The 11,406-nt window shown below is 42.6% G+C and overlaps 1 long non-coding RNA gene across 1 annotated transcript; it reads right to left on the bottom strand.

Annotated features, from left to right (window-relative positions):
- Positions 1 to 4,048: 4,048 nt before the first annotated feature.
- Positions 4,049 to 11,046, bottom strand: LOC141566239 (uncharacterized). Its single transcript, XR_012489254.1, has 3 exons — positions 10,975 to 11,046; positions 7,269 to 7,677; positions 4,049 to 4,136 (listed from the first exon to the last, which is right to left on the bottom strand). It is a non-coding gene; the product is annotated as an uncharacterized LOC141566239 (long non-coding RNA).
- Between the last annotated feature and the right edge of the window lie 360 nt (positions 11,047 to 11,406).

Below are 11,406 nucleotides of genomic sequence, written 5' to 3'. Positions count from 1 at the left end.
TAGAATTATGCAAAATATTTCCATATTACTTTGTAAAAAGAAGATGCAAATAAAAGAAAAAATGAAAGAAAATTTAACCATGCTTCTGTTTATATTAAATTACTATCAGTTCTTTCTCTGGAGAGAGATAGTGTACTTTATCCTTAGTCCTTTGGAATTGTCTTGAATCATTGTATTGCTGAGATTGATTGAATCATTCATGGTTCTCCATTGAATTATATTGCTGTTACTGTGTACAACATTTTTGTAAGTCTTTCTAGGTTTTTCTAAAACCATCCTGCTATCATTTCTTATAGTACAATAATATTGTATTATAATTATATATCATAGCTTGTTTAGCCATTCCCCAGTTGAGGGGTATCACTTCAATTTCCAGTTCTTAGTCACCACAAAAAGAGCTGCTATTGACATTTTTGGTATAAATGGGTTCTTTTCCCTTTTTTTGGATGTCTTTGGGATATAGACCTAGGAATGGTATTGATGGATCAAAAGGTATGCCTAGTTCCAAATTGCTCTCCAGAATCGTTGGGTCAATTCACAACTCCACATTGTGTCCTGGTTTTCCCACATCCCCTCTAATATTCAATATTTCCTCTTTTTTTGTCATATTAGCCAATCTTATGGCTTAATGATGTCTTAAGGTTTGTAAAGCACCTTTCTCCTGGCAATCTCAAGTGGTAAGTAGTACATATATTATTAACCATGTTTTAAAAAGCATGAGATAACAGAACCTGAAGAGATGAAATGATTTACTTGAAGTTACATAGCTTGAAGATTTTGGAGTCAGTATTTAGAATGGTATCAGTCAATCCATATGCATTCATTTATGCCAGACACAGTACTACAAGGATATAAAGACAGAGATGAACAGTCCCTAATGAGATGAACCAATATGTACCTATGGAAATATATACAATTTATATATAAGATAATTTGGATAGGGAAACACTAACAGCTGGGAATATCTGGCAAAGTTTAATGAAGAAGATGGAGTTTGAGCTAAATCTAAAAAGAAAAAGGATTTCTAAGAGGTGGAGGTGAAGAGGGAGTGCATATAAGGCATGGGAGAACCACCGGTACAAAAGCACAGAGATGGGAGATGGAGTGTGGTATACCAAGAGCAGAAGAAAGGCCATTTTATCTGGAACATAGAACATGTGAGGTTTTGAGGGGAAAAAGTGGTGGTAATTTGACAATTCTAGAAAGATAGATTGGGGCCAGATGCGAGGGGTTTTGAAAACCAAATAGAAAAGGCTATATTTGATCCCCAAGAACCAAGTCAGAGGATGATAAAATCTCTTGCGTAACAATGAGCAAAAACATGGAGGTGAGAAGAGATAACATCCTATTTAAGGAAAAGAATATAGCTTAACTGAAACTTAAAGTGAGGGAAGGAGCTAAGGCTTCAAAGGTAGGCTGGCAGCAGATTAAAGAAAGTTCTGAGTGCCAGATAAAGGAGTTGGAATATTATACAGTAGGAGCAAGGAAGCTACAGAATAGTTTAGATAGCTTCTTCTGGAGATGGTGTAAAGGACTGTTTGGATGTGAGGAGGGAGGTGAAAGCTCTTCACCTATTGAAGAATAATCATCAGCTGATATGAATACAGGACTTTACAGCATTTAATTTTCTCCTCCCATCTTCCTTGTGTGGTTCAGATATTCTTATGCCCTTTTTTTGTATGAAGAGATTGAGTCTCAGAGAAGTGGTTTGCTCATCAGACAATGAGAATGTGTCAAGAGGTAGAACTGAACCCATTTTCCTAGTTCCAATATCTATCTACTCTATCCTGCTGCTCAGGCTGGGAGGGGAGTATTGGGATGATGCTCAGAGAGCATCTTTACTTAATTAACCAATGGGCCCAGGGACAAGTGCTCTCCATCCTCTTTCCTACTCCTTCATTTGCCCTTATCCTATGGTCTCCCCTTGAATAATTCCTTACTTCCTTCAAGACCCAGCTCAAGGTATCCTCTAAATACAGCCTTCTTTGGATCCCCAGGAGCTAGTCTCCTTACTCCGCAGACTACCTTATTTATATTATTTATTCTGTATATTTATGTATACATATATTGTTTTATCCATGAAAGAGTGTAAAATGCTTGAGAGGAGAGGCTATTCCTTTCTTTTCCTTTATATTCTCTCTCTCTCTCTTTCCTTCTCCCTTTCTTTCTCTCTCACCTCATCATCTCACACCTAAGGAATGTCAAAGGGACATGTATTAGGCTTCAGAGGTTGAATTAAATACCTCCTCACTGCATCCCCTCTAGTCATAATCCCCTAAATTGTTCTGTTCTTTTCATTCATTTGCTCATTTCATTCCCCTTCCTATGGTCTTAGGAAGCCATGACTTGGTTTTTTCAGCATCTCAAGGCCTAAGCACTGATGAGTTAGGATGCTTCAGGAGCCAAGACATCTGTATACTGTCCTGTTGCCCACCTTGTAAGCAACGAAGCATCGAGCTAAGGTGCTCCCTGCACAACAACACATTGGATAGAGTTCAGGACTTAGAGTCAGGATGACTTGGATTCAAAACCCATCCTAGATAATTCATTAGCTTTGTGACTGAGAAAATTTCCTAACTTTTCTGGGCCTCAACTTCCCCAAATAAGTTAATTAATAATACCTATCTCTCAGGCTTGTTGTGAGGACCAAATGAGGCAATATATGCAAAGCACTTTGCAAACTTTGAAGCTCCATATAAAATATTAATAATTATTGCTACTTTTTGACATTAAAAAGATCCCACTATGCCTGTGCTTTGTAGAATTTTTAACATAAATGAAGTTCTATTTTGTCAAAGGCTTTTTCTCCATCTACTAAAATAATCATGCAGTTTGGGTGTTTTAGTTTTTAAAATGATGAATTCTTTTTATTCCTTTCCTAATGTTGAATGATTATTGTTATTACTATCTAAGGTAACCTCCCTCATAGCAAGAGAGCTCCCATTATTGTGCTTTCACCACCCTCTGGCCAAGAGGAAGGGATTCCATTCTCCCTCATTTTTAGACCTTTCTACATCCCTTTCTAGGTTCCTTCTTGCCTTTGCTATGGTGTGATGTAGTAGTCCCCCCAAAAGTGCAACATGATTCTTGACTGCAGGTATTTCTAGAGAGGAAGTGAATTGTCCCACTCTACTCTGTTCAAGTCAGACCATATCTGGAGTATTGGGTCTGATCCTGGGCACCGATGACAAACTGAAAAATGTCCAGAAGTGAGCACCCAGGATGCTGAGGGGACTGTAAGCAGGACAACAAAAACTGGATGAAAAAGCTGGAATTAGCTTGGAAAAGAGAAGACTTGGCTTGAAGGTTCAGGGGACATGTTTACAAGGCCATCCATCACATGGAAGAGCACTTAGACATACTGCTTAGCTCTAAAAGGAGAGAACTAGGAACATGTGTGGGTGTGTTGAAGAGGGGGAGTTTTGTAGAAACATATTTCAGTTAAATCCAGCAGATATTCTTAGGTGCATACTATGTGTCAAGGCACTGTGCTGGATTTTGGGGCCAGAGGCAAAAATGAAACCATCACTTAATGAGCTTATATTCTACTTAGGGGATGCAATATTAAATATTAAAATTACAGGGGATCCCCAAAGCTTTAATAGCTTAAAACTCTTTTTAAAAAGAGTTTATGAAGACCCTGTATAATTCAAGGAATGGAATGAATAGGACAAAAGAGAGATCAAAGCTTATTAAAGTGGAAATAGCGCTGGATTTGTAGTCAAGACGATCTAGGCTTATTGTGTCTAAGACACTTAATAGTTTGTGATACTGGGCAGATCTCTTAATCTCTCTGAACCTCAGTTTCTTCATCTATAAAATGGAAATAATAATAATAGCACCTTCCTTGAAGAGTTGTTGTGAGAATCAAGTGGGGTAATATATGCAAAGCTTTTTTCTAACCTTAAAGTACTCTATAAATATGAATTATGATCTAAGGAGATTTGATGAGGAAAAATACTATCAAATGGATGGGGGATGGGGAAGTACTTGGCACTTAAGTCAAAACTTGAAGGATGAGTATTCTTTAATCAGAGAAGAAAAAGGGGTTCATTCCAGGCATGGGATACTTGAACAAATGCAGATTGGTAGAAGATAGAACGTTGAGTTGCCAGGATATCTTGTCTTCAGGCTATCTGGAATGTAAAGGGGAATAATATGAAATAAGATTGAAAAGGTAGATTGGAGCCAGAATGGGAAGCATTAAATGCAAGAGTGAGAAGTTTGTATTTTATTCTAGTGACCATAGTGAAACTAGAGGATAAAATGTAGGGACCCCAAGGTTATTAGACAGTAGATCAAGGAAATGTGGTAGATTTACCTAGATTTTAACCAAAGATCTCTCCCATTTTTTTTATGGTTCAAACTGAGAGATGGGAGTTATATTAGAATGAAACAGAAGTGGTTAAATTTCTGGAGCCAAAGAGTACCACCTGTTAGTGCCTCCATATCATCTTGGAAGAATGGTCTCAAATGGAGTGCTCCAGGGATTGATATCTGTTCGACCTCATCTATCATAAATGGCACCTTTATCAAGATTGAGGATGACCAGAGTTCAGAGAGATGGCCAGCAACAGCAATGCCAGTTGGAGGATTCTGCCAAAAGGCAGGCTAGAACATTTCAGTTCAATTCAACAAACATTCATGAAGCCCTTGCTATATATCAGGCATTGCACTAGGAGCTGAATTTACAAAACAAATAAATAAACAAACAAAACAAAACAAAACAAAAAAGCCAAATCAGTTCCTCTTCTCAAGGAGGGGCAGTTAGGTGGCTCAGTGGATAGGGCACTGGAATTGGAAAGGTCTGAGTCCAAATCCATCATCAGACACTTTTGTGTCAGCCTAGGCAAATCATTAATCTCTTAATATACTGGAGAAAGAAATGGCAAACCACTCCAGTATTTTGCCAAGAAAATCCTATGGATAGAAAGGTTTACAGGGTCAGGAAGAGTTGGACATGACTGAAAGACTGAACAATTATGAGTTCTCAGAGAACTTAAACTGTACAGGATAGATAAGGAAAAGACACATAGATAAGGAAAAGACAAGTCTATTCACAGATGAATAAAATAAGCAAAATATGTGGGGGAAGTACTAACACTAAGGAAATCAATCCAATAATAAGCACTTATTGCACACCTACTATGTACCAGGTACTAGTACAAAGAATGAACCAATCTATACTCTCAAGGAGGAACACACTTTAATGGGAAAACAAAAAGTAATGTTTAAGTATGTGCAGAAGGAACATTAATGAGAATAAATGCAAGATAGTTTGGAAGGAGTCCATGAGCTGTTCAGGAAGCAGCAAAGGCTGGTGAGATCCTGAACTGAGATGGTAGCTCGTTGAGTAGAGAAAGGATTGGATTTAAGAAATGATGAGGATACAGAATCGATTTGGTAATTGATTGGTTATGGGAGCCTGGGAAGACAAAGATCAATTAATCAATCGATAGGTATTTATCAAGTACTTTATAAGTATATACCAGGCACTATTCTAGGTGCTAGGATTGCCAAGAAAAAAATGAAATAATCTTTGCTTTTAAGTAGTTTACATAGTTTAAGTAGAGACACATATACTAAGATATATAAAATTAAATATAAGGCAATTAGAGGGGACACTAGCAGCTGGGAGGATTTAAAAAAGGTCTTGCATAGAAGAACGGTGTTTCAGCTAAGCTTTGAAGGAAGGTAGGCATTCAAAGAGAGAGGTGGGAAGGAAGGGAGTATACTCTAAGCCACAAAGCCAGCCTTTGAAAACACAGAGAGACTGGAGATGAAGCATCATGTGTCAACTAAAAGAGTGGTGGTTTGGATGGACCACATGTTTGGCCAGGCTGCTCTGTGTGTGTGTGTGTGTGTGTGTGTGTAAAGGTATGTTGTGGCAAGGTTGTAAAGGATTTTGAATACCAAACCCAAAAAATTCTGGATAGTATTCTAGAGGTAATGGGGAGCCAGGGCAGCTAGGTGACATTGCAGTCAGGAAGACCTGAGTTCAAATCCAGCCTCAGACATTTACTACCTGTGTGACCCTGGGCAAGTTACTTAACCCTGTTTGCCTCAGTTTCCTCCTCTGGCAAATGAGTTGGAGAAGGAAATGGAAAATAATTCCATTATCTTTGCCAAGAAGATCTCAAATGAGGTCACAAAGAATCAAAAATGAGTAACAAAAAATATCAATGACAAGGAGCCAGTGACGGCAATTAAGTGTGAGAGATATTTGCTCAAACCTGTGCATATTACTTTGGCAGCTATGAGACCAGTGATGAGGTTCCTAAGGCAATAAGAACTGAACTAAGGTGGTAGCTGTCTGAGTGGAGAAGAAGGAACAGATGGAGGAGACACCGCAGAGGAAATGACACATCTAGGTGATTGGAGGGATGCTGATATCCTCAATAGAAATAAGAATGTTTGCAAGGAGGTAAGTATATGGAAAAAAAAAAAGTGACATGATAACTTTGAGATGCCAATGAGTCATCCAGGTGGAGCTGTCCTACAGAGAGAAATGGAACTGGAAAGGGCAGGTGTGGGGGTGGGAAAATGATTAGATTTGGACTTTGATTCTACATAAAGAAAAACCTCTGAACATTTAGAGTTATCCAGAAATGGACTGATCTGAGGTAATAAGTTCCCAATCAGTGCAGGTCTTTAAGCAAAGGTTGGATGACCATTTCTTGGTGATTTTTCAAAGGGGCTTCCCATTTAGGTATGGGAGGTTGGTAGCCTCTTTCAACTTTAACGTTCTGAAATTTTAGACCACCTTTTCCCAATTTTGTTTTTATTTTGCGCTCTCTCTTCTCTGTCTTTTTGGACCTTTTTCTTTCTTCTGGCTCCCCCTTTTTTCTTTTTATTTCACCCTTCTCTATCCCGTTCTTTATCCCTCCTGCCCTAACCATGGAAATGTGCAGGAAACTACAGGCAGAAATTGCAATCTCTTCTCTTCTCATGTGGCTCCAAGATAAGACATAAAAAAATCCGATTTTCAGCAATTTGCTTCATTTGTGAGCTCTTCAGCACCTCCATTTCTCCCCCTGACGTGAGCTTTGCAAAATTGCATAGCTGGAGTGTATATTTTTAACCACTTAGCTGTCGAGTTAGTTTTATAAAAATTTCTCACCGAGGAAGCTGTCACTAGTCCTGGCCCCAAACATCCCTCTTCCCTCCCCACTTTCCCAGAGACACAAATATTACTCCCACCTGTTTGCTCTAGCTTTCCACCTTTTGAGCTTACTGGGTCTTGGTTCTCCCTCTCCTTTTATACTCACCTTATTCCTTTGCTCATTGCAAGGGCCAGTTCACAGATCCTGAGCAGAATCCAGCCTGTATACCATGGAGCACCTTCACTTTCCTTAGTGCTGACTGTCAGCACATCCTGGATTTATCCAAGTTTATTGTTTGTTCAATGCGATGTTCCTTCTAGGTCTGAAGAAGAGGTCACATTGTTCCTTGCTGAGGTACTGAAAATCAAGATAATCTCTCTTCCTAGATTCTTCCTAAGCTCCAGAGCCAGAGCTTCTCAGCTGAGGAGAGTTTTTTTTAAAGGTCAGGAAAACTTTCTGCTTAGAGTACCTTCTTTGTCCTCCTTTTTCACCCCTTCTGATGCTCTGCAGACTTTCCAAAGGAGCTGATGTTTCTGTTAAAGATTTGACTTTTCTCTGCAGCACCAACCCTCATCTGACAAGATACAAGAAATATCGATGAGCATCTGCTTTGTACAGAGGGCATGGCTGTAAGCCTGCCTCTAGAATTGGCATCATGGCCCTGTGAAGTTCACAGATTTAGAATTGGAGGGGACCTTAGCTGCCTTTTAATTCTAAAATCATGGATTTATGGTTGGAAGCTATCTGATCCAGCCCCTTCTTTATGTAAATGAAGAATCAGGCCTGGGTAAGTTCAGTGACTTGCTCAAGATCACATACATAGTAAAAGTGTTAACATAAATCCTTAGATTTATCAAGCCTTCTGAGTAACCTCTTTGAGCTGCATTTTCTTCATCTGTAAAATGGGACTAATATCTATCTAACGAGGTCATTGTGAGACTCAAATTAAAGGAACTATATAAAGGGAACATATGATTTCATCAGCATAGGGACTTCCCTCTACCAAGGTAGATGGTCACCTTTCTCTGAAATTAAGTCTTAGGGAGTTGCCCATGGTACTGACATTGCTGACTGAAACTGGAGTCAGGAATCGAGTTCAAATTGTGATTCTGCTACTTGACTTCTGTATGACAGGTAAGCTACATGCCCACTCCTAGCTTGATGCCTACTCTATAACATAAGGTCATTTTCAGTCGTGTCCAGCTCCAAGTGACCTCATTAGGGATGTTCTTGGCGAAGATCCTGACGTGTTTGCCACTTCCTTCTCCATTTTATTTTACAGATGAGGAAACCAGCAAACAGGGTTAAGGGACTTGTCTAAAGTCACACGGCTAGGAATCTGATCTCAGGTCTTCTCGACACCACACCTGGGGCCTCTCTCTATCCACTGTGCCACCTAACTGTTCATAAAATAAAGGGGTTGAACTAAGTAGGTCTAAGACTCCTTTCAAATTTTAATTTTATGACTATTCATGAAAAGGGTGAAAAGGTTGAGTCTCCATTTGCTGGGGGTTTTCCTTTTTAGCCCAAATAATGATGACCTTCTCATGATCTGCTCTCTGCTTAGCCTTTATTCTCTCTCCTGTTCTCTCCCTCTTCCAGGTTGTCCATCTCTATGCCTTCTTCTGGGGTTGCCAAGGCCTTGACCTTCAATCCTTGCCTCTGTGCTCAGTGTCCTTGTTATTCCAGTTGGGCCAGAGGCTCAGTCCCCTCAGTTCTTGATCTGCCCTGTTAGCCCTAACCCCTTGCCAAGCCCTAAGAAACCAGGGCAAAGTTAAGCGCGTATCCAGGCAGTTAAAGCCCCTTCTCTATCCTTGCTCTAAATCACGGCTCTTGCCAACACTGTTGGTAAACTCAGGCATCTGGCCCCCTCCATTCACAACCACTGGGAAGCAGAAGGACGGGAGCCAGTTCCCAGCTTCAGGAATGTCTGCTCTTGAAAGGAGTGGGGTGGGGGGAGGGGATCTGGAAACCTGAGCTTTCGGGTTACCTTCCCCCTCCCTCAGCGCCCCACCCCCCAAAATGTACGGCCCTTCCTGGAAATGTAAGGTGATGGAAAGGGACTTGGACTTGCAGTCAGAAGACTTGGATTCAAATCCCGACTGTCACTTAGGAGTGGAGTTTTTCTGAGCCTCAGGAACCCCACGAATCCTTGATTCTCCATCTCAGACTCAACCTCAGTCTCCCCAACGCAGCCCTCCCCCGGTTCACTTGAAGGCATGCGCGTCTCTCTTCCCGGCTTCCTCTTTCCCTTTTTGGTAACTGAATTATTCAATCCCGGCGCTTTCGCCAGCGCTCGGGGGCCGCCTGCCGCGGCGTGGGTGGGGAGGGGGGGCGCTGGGTCACAGCTCGCGATATTAAACCATCAATCACACCGCCTGCGCCGACTTCCCCGCGTCGGGGGACCCGCCGTGGCTGCGCCGTCTCGTTATAGCCATACGGGGTGGGGACGGCGCGCTGCGCACGAGCCGGGACCGGGGAGAGGCCGGAGGCCGGGGGCCGCCCCGGCTCCGCGCCCCTCCCCACGCTCCACGCCACACCCGTACCGGCCCCCTCACCCGGAGGCTTCTCTGTCCCGAAGCCGAATATAAATGATCCAGAGCGACCCAGCCCAAGCTCCGGAGCATCCCTAGGAAGGCCGTTAGCCCGGGATTCCCGGACTGTGGCCCTGGGGTAGGATTGTGGCCTGGAGAGCTGGAAGGGACCGTAGAGATAATCAGTCCCAGCCTCCAGGGAGAGGATGAGGAAGCTGAGGAAGCTGGGGCCCAGCCTGGTGACTTTCCACAAGGTTACACGGGGGTAGGGAGCACGGTCAAGATAACGCCAGTTAAAAGCAAAGCCACGCCCCTAACCATCCCCCGGGCTGAAGAGCGTCAGATTTGGGGTCGGGGGAGATTCTCATCCCCCCTCTGCTGGTCACCAACTGCGTGGCCGCTGATGAGCCTCTTGACCTTATTCGGCCTTAATTTCCTTATTCGTAGGGATAAAGTGACTGGACCAAAGTTAGAGGATCTCTAAAATCTTTTCTGGTTCAACCCCATGATCAGCGTGGGGCCCGAAAACCTCTGACCCCTGTCCTGTGCTGGACAGTAAGGGCCGGTAGAGGGCGGTGCTGTCCCAGTCCTGTCAAAGACCTCAATGTCAATGAGGATGAACCCACGGGAGCCTCAGCTTTGAATGGGTGCGGCTTGTGGCTGTGGGCTTTCCGAGGGGTTAACAAAACTTAGGAAGCCTCAAGGCCGGAGTGCATTGGTGAGATCCGACATCCGGGACCCGGCTCTATTGAATTCAGTGTCTGATAATAACATACAGAGAGAGATCCAGCTGGTCATTAGTTTGGAATCTTTGTTCTTTCCCTTCCTGGGCCGTCCCTAACTCTACCTCTTAGTCCCTCTATAATTTGGGTCAAGTCTGCTGGAGCTCGTTTCCTCATCTGTAGAGAGAGGACTGGACTGGCTGATCTATAATGTCCGTCCAAGTTCAACATCCAGGACCCTATGAGAGTACTGTGAGGCCCTGGGCTCCTTAGTCTGGGAGCCAAAGAGAAGATCTGACTCTAAACTAAATCTCTCATTCCTCACCCCCAACCCAATGTTCAGGTCCAGGAAGAGCTGGGGCTTCTCGGGCCAGGAAACTATTGGGCTGTGGCATGAATTTTCCCTGTACAGATGTAGATATCCTCTCCCCAAGCGGCTATATTCTTTTATATTGCCTAGACTCAGTTTTCTCATCTGTAAAATGAAGGGATTGGAGGAAATCATCTCTAATGTCCCTCAAAGACATTAATCCTATTATCCTAGCCTCTAATACTTTCCCTTCTCAATCCCATCTTTTCAGTCACCCCTTGATTTAGCTCACAAAACCCCAATACCTGATTTCTCTGAAGTCAGAATTTCTCTCTCCCCCTTTCTCCAGCCATGCAGAGCACTGTCTCTGTCTTGAGCACAGTGGCTATTTTTATTTTTCTTCTTATTAAATTTCCAACTTCTGCAAACACCCCAGCCCCTAACTCCCCCCCCTCTTCCCTCCAAGCAGATTTGATTCACTTGCGTTTTATTAACAGATTAAAAAAAAAAATCTGCCGTCACCACACACTCGCTTTTCAGCTCTCCTGGCGATGTTGGGAAAACAAGGGGAGAGAAGCAGGGGGGCCAGCTATATGGCAGTTTCTTGTGGATTTTTATTTCTTTTCTTTTCCCTGGTGATAACATCTTATCCATCTCATCCATCAATTTCCAAGGTCTCACAGCTTTGGGGTAGGCCTGGGGGAAGGGAAGAATGGGGCTAAACTAGTCAGTGTGTA

Source organism: Sminthopsis crassicaudata, chromosome 1 (assembly GCF_048593235.1).
Source record: "Sminthopsis crassicaudata isolate SCR6 chromosome 1, ASM4859323v1, whole genome shotgun sequence".
Classification (NCBI taxonomy): domain Eukaryota; kingdom Metazoa; phylum Chordata; class Mammalia; order Dasyuromorphia; family Dasyuridae; genus Sminthopsis; species Sminthopsis crassicaudata.
This window is presented reverse-complemented; position numbering and strand designations above follow the sequence as displayed.